Source organism: Palaemon carinicauda, chromosome 26, assembly GCF_036898095.1.
Source record: "Palaemon carinicauda isolate YSFRI2023 chromosome 26, ASM3689809v2, whole genome shotgun sequence".
Lineage (NCBI taxonomy): Eukaryota > Metazoa > Arthropoda > Malacostraca > Decapoda > Palaemonidae > Palaemon > Palaemon carinicauda.
In genome coordinates, this window is record NC_090750.1 from 43763296 (window position 1) to 43788295 (window position 25000).

The following is a 25000-nucleotide window of genomic DNA, read 5'->3' on the forward strand; positions in this document are numbered from 1 at the left end:
CAAGTGTACCTTTGGCGCCAACGAAGTGTCGTTCTTAGGGCACCGTATCACTCCTGAAGGAGTCCATCCCCTCCCTGAGAAGGTAGCAGCCGTTCAAAATTTCCCCACGCCCTCGACCGTCAAAGCTCTGCAGGAATTCTTGGGCACGATCAACTATTATCACCGTTTTCTGCCAGCCATTGCCGCCACTCTTGTTCCCCTCTACGCCTCCCTTAAGGGCAAGCCAAAGGACCTGAAGTGGGGTCCCCTTCAAGAAGCAGCCTTCTGCAATGCAAAGAAGGCCCTATCAACTGCTGCAGCTCTCACTTTTCCTATCCCACACGCCCCTCTCCTTCTCTCCACCGATGCCAGCGACGTCGCTATTGGTGCAGTACTCGAGCAGGTGGTCAAAGGCTCGCCCCGCCCATTGGCTTTCTTCAGCAAAAAACTGTCCAAGGCAGAATCGGGTTATTCTACCTTCGATCGAGAATTGCTGGCGGTGCACTTGGCTGTCCGTCACTTTCGCCATTTCTTAGAAGGTACGCCCTTCGTCATTCGTACAGACCACATGCCTCTGGTGCACGCCTTCACTCGACAGTCTGACGCCTGGTCCGCCCGTCAACGCCGACATCTCTCCGCCGTGGCTGAATACAATTGCACCCTCCAATACGTCCCTGGGAAAATGAATCCCGTTGCTGATGCCCTGTCAAGAAACACGTTGGCTGCCGTTCAACTGGGATTGGATTACAACGCCCTGGCTGAAGCCCAACGACAGGATCCAGAGTATCAAGCTTGTAGGACATCCTGCACGTCCCTCCGTTGGGAGGATTTTCCCCTCGAAGACTCCAACACCACCCTCCTCTGTGACGTCAGTACTGGTAGACCGCGACCTTGGATTCCTGCTCCCATGCGCCGACAGGTGTTTGATTTCATCCACGGCCTTTCACATCCCTCGTGCCGTTCTACTGCACAGCTGCTGAAGGCAAAGTTTATTTGGCACGGCATTTCTAAGGATGCTAAGAATTGGGTCCGTGCGTGTGCTTCTTGCCAAACTTCCAAAGTACATCCAAACACGGATTCAGGAGTGGGCACCTTTCCTCAACCTCAGCGTCGTTTCGCACACATTCACGTCGACGTTGTAGGCCCCCTACCCACATCACAAGGACATCGTTACCTGTTTACCGTCATCGACCGCTCCACTCGTTGGCCTGAAGCCATTCCCATGGAAACTGCAACGTCCGCCTCATGTACAACTGCCTTACTCTCTGGATGGATTTCAAGATTCGGTATCCCTGAGCATATTACTTCTGACAGGGGAACAACTTTCACCTCTCAATTATGGACGTCATTAGTGAGTCTCCTGGGCATCACCCTACATCAGACAACGGCCTACAACCCCGCCGCCAATGGAATGGTTGAACGTTTTCATCGCACCCTCAAAGCAGCTTTGATGTCCCGCTGCAAGGATTGCAACTGGTTTACTCAGCTTCCCTGGGTCCTCCTTGGACTAAGGACCACTCCTAAAGAAGCCCTTGATGTCTCGGCAGCTGAAATGGTGTATGGCGACCCGTTGGTCGTCCCTGCCGAATTTTTTCCTTCTACGACCTCCTCCGACGATCTCCAGCGCATACGTCACGTCGTGGGAAAATTTACTCCGTGCCGCCAGACTTACAAGCCCCCAGCGAAGCATCACATACCAACGGACTTGCGCTCTGCAACGCACGTCTTCCTGGGCAACGACACCAGCAAGCCACCACTAACGCCCCCTTACACGGGCCCTTTCCTTGTGATCCGACGCAGTCTGAAAGCATTCCTCCTAAACATTCGGGGCAAAGAAGACTGGGTCTCCATTGATCGTCTAAAACCTGCCTATCTTCTGCCAGATGACCCGCCTACAGTTCGCCTCTCTAGATCAGGGCGCCCTATTTAACATGTACAGTATGTCATTTTTAGGGGGGGAGCCATGTACCAACCGTGTGTCACACAATTGTACATAATTATTTTGTATATATTATGGTTGTATATGCGCTCTTCCCTCGCACTAAAAAGAACCTGAATGATCATGTCTCCGTTTTGCTCAGTAACATTATCTGTCTCTCGAACAGGTCATGTCCTGTTGCCTTGAAGTTTTGTATATAAAGAAGAGTGTTCCTTAATAAATAACTCAGTCGTTTCCAATCTGCCTTTGAGTTCATAACTCCTCTCTCGGCCCGTCACACAAGCTAGGACCAGGGAGGGCCAGGCAAATGGCTGCTGATGATTCAACAGATAGACCTATAGGCTCCCCCAAACCCCCCAACCTTAGCTCACAAGGATGGTAAGGTTGCAGACACTAATGGCACTAACGAGACTGAGCGAGACTCGAACCCCCGGATGGCAAACATCCATGGAAAATCCTTCTGTCAAATTTCTATTACCTGCATTATTGTTTTAATGATTGTTTAATGAAATCCAGTAACATACACAGTGGGAATTTTTGAGGAGATGAGACTGAGAGTCCTCATATATATGAAAACAATTCATCAGAGATGAAAAGTTAAATAAAAGAAATCTCAGATTATTTTTGCAAGCTTCAGATATATTCTCTCTCTCTCTCTCTCTCTCTCTCTCTCTCTCTCTCTCTCTCTCTCTCTCTCTCTCTCTCTCTCTCTCTCTCTCGTAAATCTAACGATATACCTGTACCCATTTGCTCCTAACAAACATTTTTGACGCAGCACTTTATTATTAGAGAAGAAATATGAAAAAATATAATCTCACATTTATTGTGAATCTGCTAATCTTTTCATAATCCATAGAAGCAAACCTCCTGCTCAAAACATTGTCTCACCCACATGAAGTGAGCTCTATCTTACATTTCTGAAACAAACGACAATTGAAATAGCATACTTTATCGATTCGTAACTATTTTGGAAATCAGAACACTGATTCTTAAATGAATTCCCTTTATAACTATCACGATACAAGCCAGAACTACAAACCAGACGTTTATTCCCTGTTTACTCCAACCATTTAAATGAAAATAGTTTGCGCTTTTTTAATGTTCTTTATGATTTTGCCATATTAACTGGTATCCTTCTCCCTGTATTACATCAAAACCTTTACGAACTACAATGCAAAGAAGGCCCTATCAACTGCTGCGGCTCTCACTTTTCCTATCCCACACGCCCCTCTCCTTCTCTCCACCGATGCCAGCGACGTCGCTATTGGTGCAGTACTCGAGCAGGTGGTCAAAGGCTCGCCCCGCCCATTGGCTTTCTTCAGCAAAAAACTGTCCAAGGCAGAATCGGGTTATTCTACCTTCCATCGAGAATTGCTGGCGGTGCACTTGGCTGTCCGTCACTTTCGCCATTTCTTAGAAGGTACGCCCTTCGTCACTCGTACAGACCACATGCCTCTGGTGCACGCCTTCACTCGACAGTCTGACGCCTGGTCCGCCCGTCAACGCCGACATCTCTCCGCCGTGGCTGAATACAATTGCACCCTCCAATACGTCCCTGGGAAAATGAATCCCGTTGCCGATGCCCTGTCAAGAAACACGTTGGCTGCCGTTCAACTGGGATTGGATTACAACGCCCTGGCTGAAGCCCAACGACAGGATCCAGAGTATCAAGCTTGTAGGACATCCTGCACGTCCCTCCGTTGGGAGGATTTTCCCCTCGAAGACTCCAACACCACCCTCCTCTGTGACGTCAGTACTGGTAGACCGCGACCTTGGATTCCTGCTCCCATGCGCCGACAGGTGTTTGATTTCATCCACGGCCTTTCACATCCCTCGTGCCGTTCTACTGCACAGCTGCTGAAGGCAAAGTTCATTTGGCACAGCATTTCTAAGGATGCTAAGGATTGGGTCCGTGCGTGTGCTTCTTGCCAAACTTCCAAAGTACATCGACACACGGATTCAGGAGTGGGCACCTTTCCTCAACCTCAGCGTCGTTTCGCACACATTCACGTCGACGTTGTAGGCCCCCTACCCACATCACAAGGACATCGTTACCTGTTTACCGCCATCGACCGCTCCACTCGTTGGCCTGAAGCCATTCCCATGGAAACTGCAACGTCCGCCTCATGTACAACTGCCTTACTCTCTGGATGGATTTCAAGATTCGGTATCCCTGAGCATATTACTTCTGACAGGGGAACAACTTTCACCTCTCAATTATGGACGTCATTAGTGAATCTCCTGGGCATCACCCTACATCAGACAACGGCCTACAACCCCGCCGCCAATGGAATGGTTGAACGTTTTCATCGCACCCTCAAAGCAGCTTTGATGTCCCGCTGCAAGGATTGCAACTGGTTTACTCAGCTTCCCTGGGTCCTCCTTGGACTAAGGACCACTCCTAAAGAAGCCCTTGACGTCTCGGCAGCTGAAATGGTGTATGGCGACCCGTTGGTCGTCCCTGCCGAATTTTTTCCTTCTACGACCTCCTCCGATGATCTCCAGCGCATACGTCACGTCGTGGGAAAATTTACTCCGTGCCGCCAGACTTACAAGCCCCCAGCGAAGCATCACATACCAACGGACTTGCGCTCTGCAACGCACGTCTTCCTGGGCAACGACACCAGCAAGCCACCACTAACGCCCCCTTACACGGGCCCTTTCCTTGTGATGCGACGCAGTCCGAAAGCATTCCTCCTAAACATTCGGGGCAAAGAAGACTGGGTCTCCATTGATCGTCTAAAACCTGCCTATCTTCTGCCAGATGACCCGCCTACAGTTCGCCTCTCTAGATCAGGGCGCCCTATTTAACATGTACAGTATGTCATTTTTAGGGGGGGAGCCATGTACCAACCGTGTGTCACACAATTGTACATAATTATTTTGTATATATTATGGTTGTATATGCGCTCTTCCCTCGCACTAAAAAGAACCTGAATGATCATGTCTCCGTTTTGCTCAGTAACATTATCTGTCTCTCGAACAGGTCATGTCCTGTTGCCTTGAAGTTTTGTATATAAAGAAGAGTGTTCCTTAATAAATAACTCAGTCGTTTCCAATCTGCCTTTGAGTTCATAACTCCTCTCTCGGCCCGTCACACAAGCTAGGACCAGGGAGGGCCAGGCAAATGGCTGCTGATGATTCAACAGATAGACCTATAGGCTCCCCCAAACCCCCCAACCTTAGCTCACAAGGATGGTAAGGTTGCAGACACTAATGGCACTAACGAGACTGAGCGAGACTCGAACCCCCGACTGGCAAACATCCATGGAAAATCCTTCTGTCAAATTTCTATTACCTGCATTATTGTTTTAATGATTGTTTTATGAAATCCAGTAACATACACAGTGGTAATTTTTGAGGAGATGAGACTGAGAGTCCTCATATATATGAAAACAATTCATCAGAGATGAAAAGTTAAATAAAAGAAATCTCAGATTATTTTTGCAAGCTTCAGATATATCTCTCTCTCTCTCTCTCTCTCTCTCTCTCTCTCTCTCTCTCTCTCTCTCTCTCTCTCTCTCTCTCTCTCTCTCTCTCGTAAATCTAACGATATACCTGTACCCATTTGCTTCTAACAAACATTTTTGACGCAGCACTTTATTATTAGAGAAGAAATATGAAAAAATATAATCTCACATTTATTGTGAATCTGCTAATCTTTTCATAATCCATAGAAGCAAACCTCCTGCTCAAAACATTGTCTCACCCACATGAAGTGAGCTCTATCTTACATTTCTGAAACAAACGACAATTGAAATAGCATACTTTATCGATTCGTAATTATTTTGGAAATCAGAACACTGATTCTTAAATGAATTCCCTTTATAACTATCACGATACAAGCCAGAACTACAAACCAGACGTTTATTCCCTGTTTACTCCAACCATTTAAACATTTCTATGAAAATAGTTTGCGCTGTTTTAATGTTCTTTATGATTTTGCCATATTAACTGGTATCCTTCTCCCTGTATTACATCAAAGCCTTTACGAACTACAATGCAAAGAAGGCCCTATCAACTGCTGCGGCTCTCACTTTTCCTATCCCACACGCCCCTCTCCTTCTCTCCACCGATGCCAGCGACGTCGCTATTGGTGCAGTACTCGAGCAGGTGGTCAAAGGCTCGCCCCGCCCATTGGCTTTCTTCAGCAAAAAACTGTCCAAGGCAGAATCGGGTTATTCTACCTTCGATCGAGAATTGCTGGTGGTGCACTTGGCTGTCCGTCACTTTCGCCATTTCTTAGAAGGTACGCCCTTCGTCATTCGTACAGACCACATGCCTCTGGTGCACGCCTTCACTCGACAGTCTGACGCCTGGTCCGCCCGTCAACGCCGACATCTCTCCGCCATGGCTGAATACAATTGCACCCTCCAATACGTCCCTGGGAAAATGAATCCCGTTGCCGATGCCCTGTCAAGAAACACGTTGGCTGCCGTTCAACTGGGATTGGATTACAACGCCCTGGCTGAAGCCCAACGACAGGATCCAGAGTATCAAGCTTGTAGGACATCCTGCACGTCCCTCCGTTGGGAGGATTTTCCCCTCGAAGACTCCAACACCACCCTCCTCTGTGACGTCAGTACTGGTAGACCGCGACCTTGGATTCCTGCTCCCATGCGCCGACAGGTGTTTGATTTCATCCACGGCCTTTCACATCCCTCGTGCCGTTCTACTGCACAGCTGCTGAAGGCAAAGTTCATTTGGCACGGCATTTCTAAGGATGCTAAGGATTGGGTCCATGCGTGTGCTTCTTGCCAAACTTCCAAAGTACATCGACACACGGATTCAGGAGTGGGCACCTTTCCTCAACCTCAGCGTCGTTTCGCACACATTCACGTCGACGTTGTAGGCCCCCTACCCACATCACAAGGACATCGTTACCTGTTTACCGTCATCGACCGCTCCACTCGTTGGCCTGAAGCCATTCCCATGGAAACTGCAACGTCCGCCTCATGTACAACTGCCTTACTCTCTGGATGGATTTCAAGATTCGGTATCCCTGAGCATATTACTTCTGACAGGGGAACAACTTTCACCTCTCAATTATGGACGTCATTAGTGAATCTCCTGGGCATCACCCTACATCAGACAACGGCCTACAACCCCGCCGCCAATGGAATGATTGAAAGTTTTCATCGCACCCTCAAAGCAGCTTTGATGTCCCGCTGCAAGGATTGCAACTGGTTTACTCAGCTTTCCTGGGTCCTCCTTGGACTAAGGACCACTCCTAAAGAAGCCCTTGACGTCTCGGCAGCTGAAATGGTGTATGGCGACCCGTTGGTCGTCCCTGCCGAATTTTTTCCTTCTACGACCTCCTCCGACGATCTCCAGCGCATACGTCACGTCGTGGGAAAATTTACTCCGTGCCGCCAGACTTACAAGCCCCCAGCGAAGCATCACATACCAACGGACTTGCACTCTGCAACGCACGTCTTCCTGGGCAACGACACCAGCAAGCCACCACTAACGCCCCCTTACACGGGCCCTTTCCTTGTGATCCGACGCAGTCCGAAAGCATTCCTCCTAAACATTCGGGGCAAAGAAGACTGGGTCTCCATTGATCGTCTAAAACCTGCCTATCTTCTGCCAGATGAACCGCCTACAGTTCGCCTCTCTAGATCAGGGCGCCCTATTTAACATGTACAGTATGTCATTTTTAGGGGGGGAGCCATGTACCAACCGTGTGTCACACAATTGTACATAATTATTTTGTATATATTATGGTTGTATATGCGCTCTTCCCTCGCACTAAAAAGAACCTGAATGATCATGTCTCCGTTTTGCTCAGTAACATTATCTGTCTCTCGAACAGGTCATGTCCTGTTGCCTTGAAGTTTTGTATATAAAGAAGAGTGTTCCTTAATAAATAACTCAGTCGTTTCCAATCTGCCTTTGAGTTCATAACTCCTCTCTCGGCCCGTCACACAAGCTAGGACCAGGGAGGGCCAGGCAAATGGCTGCTGATGATTCAACAGATAGACCCATAGGCTCCCCCAAACCCCCCAACCTTAGCTCACAAGGATGGTAAGGTTGCAGACACTAATGGCACTAACGAGACTGAGCGAGACTCGAACCCCCGACTGACAAACATCCATGGAAAATCCTTCTGTCAAATTTCTATTACCTGCATTATTGTTTTAATGATTGTTTTATGAAATCCAGTAACATACACAGTGGTAATTTTTGAGGAGATGAGACTGAGAGTCCTCATATATATGAAAACAATTCATCAGAGATGAAAAGTTAAATAAAAGAAATCTCAGATTATTTTTGCAAGCTTCAGATATATTCTCTCTCTCTCTCTCTCTCTCTCTCTCTCTCTCTCTCTCTCTCTCTCTCTCTCTCGTAAATCTAACGATATACCTGTACCCATTTGCTCCTAACAAACATTTTTGACGCAGCACTTTATTATTAGAGAAGAAATATGAAAAAATATAATCTCACATTTATTGTGAATCTGCTAATCTTTTCATAATCCATAGAAGCAAACCTCCTGCTCAAAACATTGTCTCACCCACATGAAGTGAGCTCTATCTTACATTTCTGAAACAAACGACAATTGAAATAGCATACTTTATCGATTCGTAACTATTTTGGAAATCAGAACACTGATTCTTAAATGAATTCCCTTTATAACTATCACGATACAAGCCAGAACTACAAACCAGACGTTTATTCCCTGTTTACTCCAACCATTTAAATGAAAATAGTTTGCGCTTTTTTAATGTTCTTTATGATTTTGCCATATTAACTGGTATCCTTCTCCCTGTATTACATCAAAACCTTTACGAACTACAATGCAAAGAAGGCCCTATCAACTGCTGCGGCTCTCACTTTTCCTATCCCACACGCCCCTCTCCTTCTCTCCACCGATGCCAGCGACGTCGCTATTGGTGCAGTACTCGAGCAGGTGGTCAAAGGCTCGCCCCGCCCATTGGCTTTCTTCAGCAAAAAACTGTCCAAGGCAGAATCGGGTTATTCTACCTTCCATCGAGAATTGCTGGCGGTGCACTTGGCTGTCCGTCACTTTCGCCATTTCTTAGAAGGTACGCCCTTCGTCACTCGTACAGACCACATGCCTCTGGTGCACGCCTTCACTCGACAGTCTGACGCCTGGTCCGCCCGTCAACGCCGACATCTCTCCGCCGTGGCTGAATACAATTGCACCCTCCAATACGTCCCTGGGAAAATGAATCCCGTTGCCGATGCCCTGTCAAGAAACACGTTGGCTGCCGTTCAACTGGGATTGGATTACAACGCCCTGGCTGAAGCCCAACGACAGGATCCAGAGTATCAAGCTTGTAGGACATCCTGCACGTCCCTCCGTTGGGAGGATTTTCCCCTCGAAGACTCCAACACCACCCTCCTCTGTGACGTCAGTACTGGTAGACCGCGACCTTGGATTCCTGCTCCCATGCGCCGACAGGTGTTTGATTTCATCCACGGCCTTTCACATCCCTCGTGCCGTTCTACTGCACAGCTGCTGAAGGCAAAGTTCATTTGGCACAGCATTTCTAAGGATGCTAAGGATTGGGTCCGTGCGTGTGCTTCTTGCCAAACTTCCAAAGTACATCGACACACGGATTCAGGAGTGGGCACCTTTCCTCAACCTCAGCGTCGTTTCGCACACATTCACGTCGACGTTGTAGGCCCCCTACCCACATCACAAGGACATCGTTACCTGTTTACCGCCATCGACCGCTCCACTCGTTGGCCTGAAGCCATTCCCATGGAAACTGCAACGTCCGCCTCATGTACAACTGCCTTACTCTCTGGATGGATTTCAAGATTCGGTATCCCTGAGCATATTACTTCTGACAGGGGAACAACTTTCACCTCTCAATTATGGACGTCATTAGTGAATCTCCTGGGCATCACCCTACATCAGACAACGGCCTACAACCCCGCCGCCAATGGAATGGTTGAACGTTTTCATCGCACCCTCAAAGCAGCTTTGATGTCCCGCTGCAAGGATTGCAACTGGTTTACTCAGCTTCCCTGGGTCCTCCTTGGACTAAGGACCACTCCTAAAGAAGCCCTTGACGTCTCGGCAGCTGAAATGGTGTATGGCGACCCGTTGGTCGTCCCTGCCGAATTTTTTCCTTCTACGACCTCCTCCGATGATCTCCAGCGCATACGTCACGTCGTGGGAAAATTTACTCCGTGCCGCCAGACTTACAAGCCCCCAGCGAAGCATCACATACCAACGGACTTGCGCTCTGCAACGCACGTCTTCCTGGGCAACGACACCAGCAAGCCACCACTAACGCCCCCTTACACGGGCCCTTTCCTTGTGATGCGACGCAGTCCGAAAGCATTCCTCCTAAACATTCGGGGCAAAGAAGACTGGGTCTCCATTGATCGTCTAAAACCTGCCTATCTTCTGCCAGATGACCCGCCTACAGTTCGCCTCTCTAGATCAGGGCGCCCTATTTAACATGTACAGTATGTCATTTTTAGGGGGGGAGCCATGTACCAACCGTGTGTCACACAATTGTACATAATTATTTTGTATATATTATGGTTGTATATGCGCTCTTCCCTCGCACTAAAAAGAACCTGAATGATCATGTCTCCGTTTTGCTCAGTAACATTATCTGTCTCTCGAACAGGTCATGTCCTGTTGCCTTGAAGTTTTGTATATAAAGAAGAGTGTTCCTTAATAAATAACTCAGTCGTTTCCAATCTGCCTTTGAGTTCATAACTCCTCTCTCGGCCCGTCACACAAGCTAGGACCAGGGAGGGCCAGGCAAATGGCTGCTGATGATTCAACAGATAGACCTATAGGCTCCCCCAAACCCCCCAACCTTAGCTCACAAGGATGGTAAGGTTGCAGACACTAATGGCACTAACGAGACTGAGCGAGACTCGAACCCCCGACTGGCAAACATCCATGGAAAATCCTTCTGTCAAATTTCTATTACCTGCATTATTGTTTTAATGATTGTTTTATGAAATCCAGTAACATACACAGTGGTAATTTTTGAGGAGATGAGACTGAGAGTCCTCATATATATGAAAACAATTCATCAGAGATGAAAAGTTAAATAAAAGAAATCTCAGATTATTTTTGCAAGCTTCAGATATATCTCTCTCTCTCTCTCTCTCTCTCTCTCTCTCTCTCTCTCTCTCTCTCTCTCGTAAATCTAACGATATACCTGTACCCATTTGCTTCTAACAAACATTTTTGACGCAGCACTTTATTATTAGAGAAGAAATATGAAAAAATATAATCTCACATTTATTGTGAATCTGCTAATCTTTTCATAATCCATAGAAGCAAACCTCCTGCTCAAAACATTGTCTCACCCACATGAAGTGAGCTCTATCTTACATTTCTGAAACAAACGACAATTGAAATAGCATACTTTATCGATTCGTAATTATTTTGGAAATCAGAACACTGATTCTTAAATGAATTCCCTTTATAACTATCACGATACAAGCCAGAACTACAAACCAGACGTTTATTCCCTGTTTACTCCAACCATTTAAACATTTCTATGAAAATAGTTTGCGCTGTTTTAATGTTCTTTATGATTTTGCCATATTAACTGGTATCCTTCTCCCTGTATTACATCAAAACCTTTACGAACTACAATGCAAAGAAGGCCCTATCAACTGCTGCGGCTCTCACTTTTCCTATCCCACACGCCCCTCTCCTTCTCTCCACCGATGCCAGCGACGTCGCTATTGGTGCAGTACTCGAGCAGGTGGTCAAAGGCTCGCCCCGCCCATTGGCTTTCTTCAGCAAAAAACTGTCCAAGGCAGAATCGGGTTATTCTACCTTCCATCGAGAATTGCTGGCGGTGCACTTGGCTGTCCGTCACTTTCGCCATTTCTTAGAAGGTACGCCCTTCGTCACTCGTACAGACCACATGCCTCTGGTGCACGCCTTCACTCGACAGTCTGACGCCTGGTCCGCCCGTCAACGCCGACATCTCTCCGCCGTGGCTGAATACAATTGCACCCTCCAATACGTCCCTGGGAAAATGAATCCCGTTGCCGATGCCCTGTCAAGAAACACGTTGGCTGCCGTTCAACTGGGATTGGATTACAACGCCCTGGCTGAAGCCCAACGACAGGATCCAGAGTATCAAGCTTGTAGGACATCCTGCACGTCCCTCCGTTGGGAGGATTTTCCCCTCGAAGACTCCAACACCACCCTCCTCTGTGACGTCAGTACTGGTAGACCGCGACCTTGGATTCCTGCTCCCATGCGCCGACAGGTGTTTGATTTCATCCACGGCCTTTCACATCCCTCGTGCCGTTCTACTGCACAGCTGCTGAAGGCAAAGTTCATTTGGCACAGCATTTCTAAGGATGCTAAGGATTGGGTCCGTGCGTGTGCTTCTTGCCAAACTTCCAAAGTACATCGACACACGGATTCAGGAGTGGGCACCTTTCCTCAACCTCAGCGTCGTTTCGCACACATTCACGTCGACGTTGTAGGCCCCCTACCCACATCACAAGGACATCGTTACCTGTTTACCGCCATCGACCGCTCCACTCGTTGGCCTGAAGCCATTCCCATGGAAACTGCAACGTCCGCCTCATGTACAACTGCCTTACTCTCTGGATGGATTTCAAGATTCGGTATCCCTGAGCATATTACTTCTGACAGGGGAACAACTTTCACCTCTCAATTATGGACGTCATTAGTGAATCTCCTGGGCATCACCCTACATCAGACAACGGCCTACAACCCCGCCGCCAATGGAATGGTTGAACGTTTTCATCGCACCCTCAAAGCAGCTTTGATGTCCCGCTGCAAGGATTGCAACTGGTTTACTCAGCTTCCCTGGGTCCTCCTTGGACTAAGGACCACTCCTAAAGAAGCCCTTGACGTCTCGGCAGCTGAAATGGTGTATGGCGACCCGTTGGTCGTCCCTGCCGAATTTTTTCCTTCTACGACCTCCTCCGATGATCTCCAGCGCATACGTCACGTCGTGGGAAAATTTACTCCGTGCCGCCAGACTTACAAGCCCCCAGCGAAGCATCACATACCAACGGACTTGCGCTCTGCAACGCACGTCTTCCTGGGCAACGACACCAGCAAGCCACCACTAACGCCCCCTTACACGGGCCCTTTCCTTGTGATGCGACGCAGTCCGAAAGCATTCCTCCTAAACATTCGGGGCAAAGAAGACTGGGTCTCCATTGATCGTCTAAAACCTGCCTATCTTCTGCCAGATGACCCGCCTACAGTTCGCCTCTCTAGATCAGGGCGCCCTATTTAACATGTACAGTATGTCATTTTTAGGGGGGGAGCCATGTACCAACCGTGTGTCACACAATTGTACATAATTATTTTGTATATATTATGGTTGTATATGCGCTCTTCCCTCGCACTAAAAAGAACCTGAATGATCATGTCTCCGTTTTGCTCAGTAACATTATCTGTCTCTCGAACAGGTCATGTCCTGTTGCCTTGAAGTTTTGTATATAAAGAAGAGTGTTCCTTAATAAATAACTCAGTCGTTTCCAATCTGCCTTTGAGTTCATAACTCCTCTCTCGGCCCGTCACACAAGCTAGGACCAGGGAGGGCCAGGCAAATGGCTGCTGATGATTCAACAGATAGACCTATAGGCTCCCCCAAACCCCCCAACCTTAGCTCACAAGGATGGTAAGGTTGCAGACACTAATGGCACTAACGAGACTGAGCGAGACTCGAACCCCCGACTGGCAAACATCCATGGAAAATCCTTCTGTCAAATTTCTATTACCTGCATTATTGTTTTAATGATTGTTTTATGAAATCCAGTAACATACACAGTGGTAATTTTTGAGGAGATGAGACTGAGAGTCCTCATATATATGAAAACAATTCATCAGAGATGAAAAGTTAAATAAAAGAAATCTCAGATTATTTTTGCAAGCTTCAGATATATTCTCTCTCTCTCTCTCTCTCTCTCTCTCTCTCTCTCTCTCTCTCTCTCTCTCTCTCTCTCTCTCTCTCTCTCGTAAATCTAACGATATACCTGTACCCATTTGCTTCTAACAAACATTTTTGACGCAGCACTTTATTATTAGAGAAGAAATATGAAAAAATATAATCTCACATTTATTGTGAATCTGCTAATCTTTTCATAATCCATAGAAGCAAACCTCCTGCTCAAAACATTGTCTCACCCACATGAAGTGAGCTCTATCTTACATTTCTGAAACAAACGACAATTGAAATAGCATACTTTATCGATTCGTAATTATTTTGGAAATCAGAACACTGATTCTTAAATGAATTCCCTTTATAACTATCACGATACAAGCCAGAACTACAAACCAGACGTTTATTCCCTGTTTCTCCAACCATTTAAACATTTCTATGAAAATAGTTTGCGCTGTTTTAATGTTCTTTATGATTTTGCCATATTAACTGGTATCCTTCTCCCTGTATTACATCAAAGCCTTTACGAACTACAATGCAAAGAAGGCCCTATCAACTGCTGCGGCTCTCACTTTTCCTATCCCACACGCCCCTCTCCTTCTCTCCACCGATGCCAGCGACGTCGCTATTGGTGCAGTACTCGAGCAGGTGGTCAAAGGCTCGCCCCGCCCATTGGCTTTCTTCAGCAAAAAACTGTCCAAGGCAGAATCGGGTTATTCTACCTTCGATCGAGAATTGCTGGTGGTGCACTTGGCTGTCCGTCACTTTCGCCATTTCTTAGAAGGTACGCCCTTCGTCATTCGTACAGACCACATGCCTCTGGTGCACGCCTTCACTCGACAGTCTGACGCCTGGTCCGCCCGTCAACGCCGACATCTCTCCGCCATGGCTGAATACAATTGCACCCTCCAATACGTCCCTGGGAAAATGAATCCCGTTGCCGATGCCCTGTCAAGAAACACGTTGGCTGCCGTTCAACTGGGATTGGATTACAACGCCCTGGCTGAAGCCCAACGACAGGATCCAGAGTATCAAGCTTGTAGGACATCCTGCACGTCCCTCCGTTGGGAGGATTTTCCCCTCGAAGACTCCAACACCACCCTCCTCTGTGACGTCAGTACTGGTAGACCGCGACCTTGGATTCCTGCTCCCATGCGCCGACAGGTGTTTGATTTCATCCACGGCCTTTCACATCCCTCGTGCCGTTCTACTGCACAGCTGCTGAAGGCAAAGTTCATTTGGCACGGCATTTCTAAGGATGCTAAGGATTGGGTCCATGCGTGTGCTTCTTGCCAAACTTCCAAAGTACATCGACACACGGATTCAGGAGTGGGCACCTTTCCTCAACCTCAGCGTCGTTTCGCACACATTCACGTCGACGTTGTAGGCCCCCTACCCACATCACAAGGACATCGTTACCTGTTTACCGTCATCGACCGCTCCACTCGTTGGCCTGAAGCCATTCCCATGGAAACTGCAACGTCCGCCTCATGTACAACTGCCTTACTCTCTGGATGGATTTCAAGATTCGGTATCCCTGAGCATATTACTTCTGACAGGGGAACAACTTTCACCTCTCAATTATGGACGTCATTAGTGAATCTCCTGGGCATCACCCTACATCAGACAACGGCCTACAACCCCGCCGCCAATGGAATGATTGAAAGTTTTCATCGCACCCTCAAAGCAGCTTTGATGTCCCGCTGCAAGGATTGCAACTGGTTTACTCAGCTTTCCTGGGTCCTCCTTGGACTAAGGACCACTCCTAAAGAAGCCCTTGACGTCTCGGCAGCTGAAATGGTGTATGGCGACCCGTTGGTCGTCCCTGCCGAATTTTTTCCTTCTACGACCTCCTCCGACGATCTCCAGCGCATACGTCACGTCGTGGGAAAATTTACTCCGTGCCGCCAGACTTACAAGCCCCCAGCGAAGCATCACATACCAACGGACTTGCACTCTGCAACGCACGTCTTCCTGGGCAACGACACCAGCAAGCCACCACTAACGCCCCCTTACACGGGCCCTTTCCTTGTGATCCGACGCAGTCCGAAAGCATTCCTCCTAAACATTCGGGGCAAAGAAGACTGGGTCTCCATTGATCGTCTAAAACCTGCCTATCTTCTGCCAGATGAACCGCCTACAGTTCGCCTCTCTAGATCAGGGCGCCCTATTTAACATGTACAGTATGTCATTTTTAGGGGGGGAGCCATGTACCAACCGTGTGTCACACAATTGTACATAATTATTTTGTATATATTATGGTTGTATATGCGCTCTTCCCTCGCACTAAAAAGAACCTGAATGATCATGTCTCCGTTTTGCTCAGTAACATTATCTGTCTCTCGAACAGGTCATGTCCTGTTGCCTTGAAGTTTTGTATATAAAGAAGAGTGTTCCTTAATAAATAACTCAGTCGTTTCCAATCTGCCTTTGAGTTCATAACTCCTCTCTCGGCCCGTCACACAAGCTAGGACCAGGGAGGGCCAGGCAAATGGCTGCTGATGATTCAACAGATAGACCCATAGGCTCCCCCAAACCCCCCAACCTTAGCTCACAAGGATGGTAAGGTTGCAGACACTAATGGCACTAACGAGACTGAGCGAGACTCGAACCCCCGACTGACAAACATCCATGGAAAATCCTTCTGTCAAATTTCTATTACCTGCATTATTGTTTTAATGATTGTTTTATGAAATCCAGTAACATACACAGTGGTAATTTTTGAGGAGATGAGACTGAGAGTCCTCATATATATGAAAACAATTCATCAGAGATGAAAAGTTAAATAAAAGAAATCTCAGATTATTTTTGCAAGCTTCAGATATATCTCTCTCTCTCTCTCTCTCTCTCTCTCTCTCTCTCTCTCTCTCTCGTAAATCTAACGATATACCTGTACCCATTTGCTCCTAACAAACATTTTTGACGCAGCACTTTATTATTAGAGAAGAAATATGAAAAAATATAATCTCACATTTATTGTGAATCTGCTAATCTTTTCATAATCCATAGAAGCAAACCTCCTGCTCAAAACATTGTCTCACCCACATGAAGTGAGCTCTATCTTACATTTCTGAAACAAACGACAATTGAAATAGCATACTTTATCGATTCGTAACTATTTTGGAAATCAGAACACTGATTCTTAAATGAATTCCCTTTATAACTATCACGATACAAGCCAGAACTACAAACCAGACGTTTATTCCCTGTTTACTCCAACCATTTAAACGTTTCTATGAAAATAGTTTGCGCTGTTTTAATGTTCTTTATGATTTTGCCATGATATTCTTTTGTGCTCAGAAACTTTGGTTTCTAATATGAGGCACTCATCTGAGCTCCTTATAACTGGTTTTAAGAAGCCAATAATGTTGAAACGTGATGCCATCCCTAGGGCCAGGGGAATGGCGGTGTATATTAGGACCGAGTACCCTGCTTCTCATAAGTCCTGCTATCAATGTGGATGTCATGAGATTCAGGTAATAAAAGTTTGTGGCAGGCATAACAACTTTTATTTATGTTCGATCTACCGGAATCCAGACATGGATGATTCTATCTTCGATTGTCTTCTTACCATTATGGCTAAGATACAAGAAGATGATAGAAAGGCTTCTTTTGTCTTTGTTGGTGATTTTAATGCTCACCATAGGGAGTGGTTAAGTTCTATCTCTCCTACCGATCGCCATGGCTTAAGAGCTTTAGACTTTGCCTCTGAATCAGGCTGTGAGCAAATCATAAATGAAGCTACTCACAGGTCTGGTAATTGCTTGGACCTTGTATACACTGACTCCCCTGGCGTTATAACTGGTAAGGTTGGTTCTCCAGTCGGGACATCTGATCATGCCTTGATTTCATTATTAGTGAAGACTGAGCAGCCTGTCCCTGATATATCATATTCTTGTAAAATTTATATGAAATCCCAAGCAGACTGGAATGGGATTTTACATGATCTTTTGTTCTTGAATTGGTCACAATTATATAATAGTGTAGATCCTGTTGTCCCTTTGAATGAGAATTTAGTCAACATAATTGATAGGCGTATCCCTTCTCGTGTGCTAAGGTACCGAGTGAAGGACAAACCGTGGTTCAATGATGATTGTAGACGTGCTTTTTTGGAGAAGCAGGAGGCCTATCAACTTTGGAAGGGTAACAGATCAGATTTGACCTGGAACAACTATACTCAGCTTCGAGCTTTTGCTCAGAGAGTTTATGCCTCAACTGAAAAGGAGTACAATTTAACCATAAAAGAAACCCTTTCTGGTACAACTCAGGAACATAAATGGTGGTCTACCCTTAAATCTGCACTCTTTGGTGTAGATGCAACAGTTCCTCCTTTACTTAAACCAGATGGCTCAGTCACTCACTGTCCAAAGGAAAAGGCAACCCTTTTGGCTGATGTTTTTGACAGTAAACAGAGTAATGAAAAACTTGAACTTCCTCATTCCTGTTTTCCTGAGGCTAAACTAACTAGTTTAGCTTTTCGATCTCGTGAGATTAAAGCTCTGTTGATGGACCTTGATGCTTATGGAGGTGTAGACCCAAATGGTATTTTTCCTTTGTTTTTTATAAAGACAGCAGATTTCTTAGCTCCAAAGTTATCTGTTATTTTGCGCAAGTTAGCAAGAAGAGGAGCTTTTAGCACTAGTTGGAGAATTGGTAATGTTACTCCTCTATGTAAATGTGTTTGTGGTAGCTCAAATCCCACTGATTACCGCCCAATTTCCATAACTCCCATATTATCTAAAGTTTTTGAACGTCTTCTGGCAAAACGTCTTAATAGGTTTGCTGAAGGTAATCATCTCTTCCCTAGTTTGCAATTTGGTTTTCGTAAAGGCCTTGGAGCATGTGATGCCCTTCTTACAATCTCCAATGCTGTACAGAAATCCCTTGATTGTGGTCGGGAAGTTCGTATGATTGGCCTTGATTTTAGTGCTGCCTTTGACCGTGTTAATCATGAGGCCCTTGTTTTCAAACTGAAACAGTTGGGAGTGGGTGGGTCGTTTCTTAGCATTATTATTGATTTTTTAAGTAATAGATCTCAAAGAGTTGTTGTTGATGGGCACCATAGTGATTATAGGAATGTGATATCCGGTGTTCCACAGGGTAGTGTTCTTGGCCCATTACTTTTCATACTATATACACATGACATGTGGTTTGGCCTAGAAAACAAGCTTGTTGCATATGCAGATGATGCTACTCTCTTTGCATCAATTCCATCCCCTGAATGTAGATCTAGGGTTGGTGAATCCCTTAATAGAGATTTAGCTAGAATTAGTGCATGGTGCAAATTATGGGGTATGAAGTTGAATCCTAACAAAACTCAAAGTATGATTGTAAGTAGGTCAAGGACGGTGGTTCCTCAACATCCGGATCTCAGTATTGATAATGTTTCTTTAAATATGTATGACTCTTTCAAAATTTTAGGTGTGATTCTCGACAGTAAATTTACTTTTGAGAAACATATAAGGTCTGTGTCTTCTTCAATTTCACAAAAAATAGGCTTATTGAGAAAGTCTTTCAAGATTTTCGGTGATCAATCTATTCTGAAGAAGTGTTTTAATTCTTTCATTCTACCTTGTTTTGAGTATTGTTCTCCTGTCTGGTGTTCAGCTGCTGATTCTCATCTTAATTTGTTGGACAGAAACTTACGGTCTATTAAATTTCTTATTCCTGATCTAGATATTAATCTCTGGCACCGTCGTTCAATTAGTTCATTATGTATGTTGCATAAGATTTTTCACAACTCTGACCATCCTTTACATTCAGATCTCCCTGGACAATTCTATCCTGTTCGTAATACTAGGCAGGCAGTTAATTCTAATAGCCAGGCCTTCTCCATCACGAGGCTCAATACTACGCAGTACTCTAGAAGTTTTATTCCAGCTGTGACCAAGTTGTGGAATGATCTTCCTAATCGGGTGGTTGAATCAGTAGAACTTCAAAAGTTCAAAGTTGGAGCAAATGCTTTTTTGTTGACCAGGCGGACATAGTCTTTTTATAGTTTATTTATGACATATTTGTTTTTGATGTTGTTGATAGTTTATTATATGACATGTCTGTTTTGACGTTGTTTCTTATTTTAGAATGATTTATTGTTAATTTGTTCTCTTCATTTATTTATTTCCTTATTTCCTTTCCTCACTGGGCTATTTTTCCCTGTTGGAGCCCCTGGGCTTATAGCATCTTGCTTTTCCTACTAGGGTTGTAGCTTGGATAGTAATAATAATAATAATAACTGGTATCCTTCTCCCTGTATTACATCAAAACCTTTACGAACTACAATGCAAAGAAGGCCCTATCAACTGCTGCGGCTCTCACTTTTCCTATCCCACACGCCCCTCTCCTTCTCTCCACCGATGCCAGCGACGTCGCTATTGGTGCAGTACTCGAGCAGGTGGTCAAAGGCTCGCCCCGCCCATTGGCTTTCTTCAGCAAAAAACTGTCCAAGGCAGAATCGGGTTATTCTACCTTCGATCGAGAATTGCTGGCGGTGCACTTGGCTGTCCGTCACTTTCGCCATTTCTTAGAAGGTACGCCCTTCGTCATTCGTACAGACCACATGCCTCTGGTGCACGCCTTCACTCGACAGTCTGACGCCTGGTCCGCCCGTCAACGCCGACATCTCTCCGCCGTGGCTGAATACAATTGCACCCTCCAATACGTCCCTGGGAAAATGAATCCCGTTGCCGATGCCCTGTCAAGAAACACGTTGGCTGCCGTTCAACTGGGATTGGATTACAACGCCCTGGCTGAAGCCCAACGACAGGATCCAGAGTATCAAGCTTGTAGGACATCCTGCACGTCCCTCCGTTGGGAGGATTTTCCCCTCGAAGACTCCAACACCACCCTCCTCTGTGACGTCAGTACTGGTAGACCGCGACCTTGGATTCCTGCTCCCATGCGCCGACAGGTGTTTGATTTCATCCACGGCCTTTCACATCCCTCGTGCCGTTCTACTGCACAGCTGCTGAAGGCAAAGTTTATTTGGCACGGCATTTCTAAGGATGCTAAGGATTGGGTCCGTGCGTGTGCTTCTTGCCAAACTTCCAAAGTACATCGACACATAGATTCAGGAGTGGGCACCTTTCCTCAACCTCAGCGTCGTTTCACACACATTCACGTCGACGTTGTAGGCCCCCTACCCACATCACAAGGACATCGTTACCTGTTTACCGTCATCGACCGCTCCACTCGTTGGCCTGAAGCCATTCCCATGGAAACTGCAACGTCCGCCTCATGTACAACTGCCTTACTCTCTGGATGGATTTCAAGATTCGGTATCCCTGAGCATATTACTTCTGACAGGGGAACAACTTTCACCTCTCAATTATGGACGTCATTAGTGAATCTCCTGGGCATCACCCTACATCAGACAACGGCCTACAACCCCGCCGCCAATGGAATGGTTGAACGTTTTCATCGCACCCTCAAAGCAGCTTTGATGTCCCGCTGCAAGGATTACAACTGGTTTACTCAGCTTCCCTGGGTCCTCCTTGGACTAAGGACCACTCCTAAAGAAGCCCTTGACGTCTCGGCAGCTGAAATGGTGTATGGCGACCCGTTGGTCGTCCCTGCCGAATTTTTTCCTTCTACGACCTCCTCCGACGATCTCCAGCGCATACGTCACGTCGTGGGAAAATTTACTCCGTGCCGCCAGACTTACAAGCCCCCAGCGAAGCATCACATACCAACGGACTTGCGCTCTGCAACGCACGTCTTCCTGGGCAATGACACCAGCAAGCCACCACTAACGCCCCCTTACACGGGCCCTTTCCTTGTGATCCGACGCAGTCTTAAAGCATTCCTCCTAAACATTCGGGGCAAAGAAGACTGGGTCTCCATTGATCGTCTAAAACCTGCCTATCTTCTGCCAGATGACCCGCCTACAGTTCGCCTCTCTAGATCAGGGCGCCCTATTTAACATGTACAGTATGTCATTTTTAGGGGGGGAGCCATGTACCAACCGTGTGTCACACAATTGTACATAATTATTTTGTATATATTATGGTTGTATATGCGCTCTTCCCTCGCACTAAAAAGAACCTGAATGATCATGTCTCCGTTTTGCTCAGTAACATTATCTGTCTCTCGAACAGGTCATGTCCTGTTGCCTTGAAGTTTTGTATATAAAGAAGAGTGTTCCTTAATAAATAACTCAGTCGTTTCCAATCTGCCTTTGAGTTCATAACTCCTCTCTCGGCCCGTCACACAAGCTAGGACCAGGGAGGGCCAGGCAAATGGCTGCTGATGATTCAACAGATAGACCTATAGGCTCCCCCAAACCCCCCAACCTTAGCTCACAAGGATGGTAAGGTTGCAGACACTAATGGCACTAACGAGACTGAGCGAGACTCGAACCCCCGACTGGCAAACATCCATGGAAAATCCTTCTGTCAAATTTCTATTACCTGCATTATTGTTTTAATGATTGTTTTATGAAATCCAGTAACATACACAGTGGTAATTTTTGAGGAGATGAGACTGAGAGTCCTCATATATATGAAAACAATTCATCAGAGATGAAAAGTTAAATAAAAGAAATCTCAGATTATTTTTGCAAGCTTCAGATATATCTCTCTCTCTCTCTCTCTCTCTCTCTCTCTCTCTCTCTCTCTCTCTCTCGTAAATCTAACGATATACCTGTACCCATTTGCTCCTAACAAACATTTTTGACGCAGCACTTTATTATTAGAGAAGAAATATGAAAAAATATAATCTCACATTTATTGTGAATCTGCTAATCTTTTCATAATCCATAGAAGCAAACCTCCTGCTCAAAACATTGTCTCACCCACATGAAGTGAGCTCTATCTTACATTTCTGAAACAAACGACAATTGAAATAGCATACTTTATCGATTCGTAACTATTTTGGAAATCAGAACACTGATTCTTAAATGAATTCCCTTTATAACTATCACGATACAAGCCAGAACTACAAACCAGACGTTTATTCCCTGTTTACTCCAACCATTTAAACGTTTCTATGAAAATAGTTTGCACTGTTTTAATGTTCTTTATGATTTTGCCATATTAACTGGTATCCTTCTCCCTGTATTACATCAAAGCCTTTACGAACTACATCTGCTAAATTGTACTTGTGGATGGAGGATATTATTTTATCTGAAAAATCACAGTATGTGCTCATCGCATGGAGACCCTAAATGGAAAGAGTTGTAACCAAGTTCGGCATTTGCAGCTTGAGTCACAACTTTAAGTTGAGACATTCCAGATTTTAGCCAATATACATGCTACAATATAAGTGGCACATGTGTTTCTATGTCTTCTCACCCGAGATAGCCATTTTTGTTGTTATTTTCATGCTCAGACATCAATTTAACGCCTCAATAACTATATGGATATATTTTTTCTTTTCTAAAATAACGTTTTTAAAATTTTCACCACTAAAGGGGGAGAGAGAGGAGGAAACTTGGCAATTTTTTTATCCATTATCAATTACTTATTTGATTTAATTTGCAGTAAACCAATTTCACTGGACAGATGCTTTTTTTTTTTTTTTTTTTTTTTTTTTTTTTTTTTTGAGAAAAATGTAAATACGTTTTTTTTATCATCTAAATTGATGAATATACATATCATCATAAAACCTATTCTGTTTAAGTTTTTGGAAACAAATACGTAAACTTATATCAAAGAAAGTTTATAAATAGTATGAAAAATAAATATATTAAGATTTTATTTTATATTCCAACTAATATTCATTTAACGTTTAGAAATATCACTTATATGTTTATTAAATTATGACAGCAAAACGAAGGTACTGTAAACATTTATCTTTAATCTTATATCTATTGTATACTGAAATATTAAATGTTATCATATACTAAATATATACTATAATAAATAGTTACATATCAAATTAAACTGGAAAGCTTTTCTTTACGCCCAAGGCTTCCTGCAGCATCCTTGCTGTCGTTATCATTATTAACTAATTCTTTCAAACTAATATTAGCAAAGGAAAAATACGCAGCATTATTGCGAGTTATGGAAGCTTGTTGAGATGAAACTAGTTCTGAAAAAATGTATATTACACCTTAAATTAATATGTGGATGAATAATTTACGCTGCATGTACAAAACATACAATTGACAGTGTGCATTACTAATCCACCTCTATTCAAATTATCTAAGAAATCACTTGATAAAAGATCAGTCATAATCTTCAGCATAATCATTTCAACAAAATTTATAGACTGGATATACTGCTATATATACAACTTGTCATTAGATTTAAGAGCTTTCACAGTATCACTTAGGCAAATTTCCTCTAAAAGTTCGGATTCTTTCTCAATATTTATATGGACACCTATACACGATCTTGATATGTCTTTATCTGGTATAATGCCATGCTTTGTAAGAGTTTGTAGATTACTAATCTTTGCAGCAGCAGTAATATATATACAATCTATATAAAAACTGCCTCCACTTCTTTGTCATGCCTGTTCAAAGAACTTTCCTCAAGCTCCATCGACAAATATCCCAGGCAAATCATATTTAGGATCATGTTTTGAAAGTAAATGTTTATCAGGTTCCTCAAAGGTCATAGTGTTAATTGTAAAAGCTTCACCAGTCTGCTTGGTGATTTTTAGAGTACGACCTTTACCTCCTTCCCAGTCACACGGGGAAATAACTTTGCATATTTCCTGTATTCTCTGAAAAGTCTCACATTCCATAATCGAAGGTGATCCGTAACTATCTCTGTTAAAGTCCTGAGAAGCGATCTTCGACATTCATCATCTTAAACCAACTGATTATTAGGCTAACAAAAAAATATGAATACCTTAACTGATTTCTACCTGTGTTTGAAGAGCCTGAAGTACAGCAACTATTTTGTCATTGAAAACTTGCCAAACAACTCGGACACTTTGACGCTGCCGAGATTTTGGATATACCGATGCATAAGTTAGTTTAGTCATTCGAATTGTATTGTAGTCTTACGATCTACTTAATATAATTGCATAATGTCAAACCAATGGGCTAAATAATATGTGATATCCATGGTGAATGCCAGTCTCCTGAACAATGATTCACTTGTTTCTAATATTGTTGAATATGTGTACATAGTCATATACAAGATACATTCAATCCAATTGTTGGTATTGGAACTTTACCAGGACCTCAAAGTTTGCTTTACATACTACAATTAATTGCAGTTACCGCGAATCACTGATATGAGCC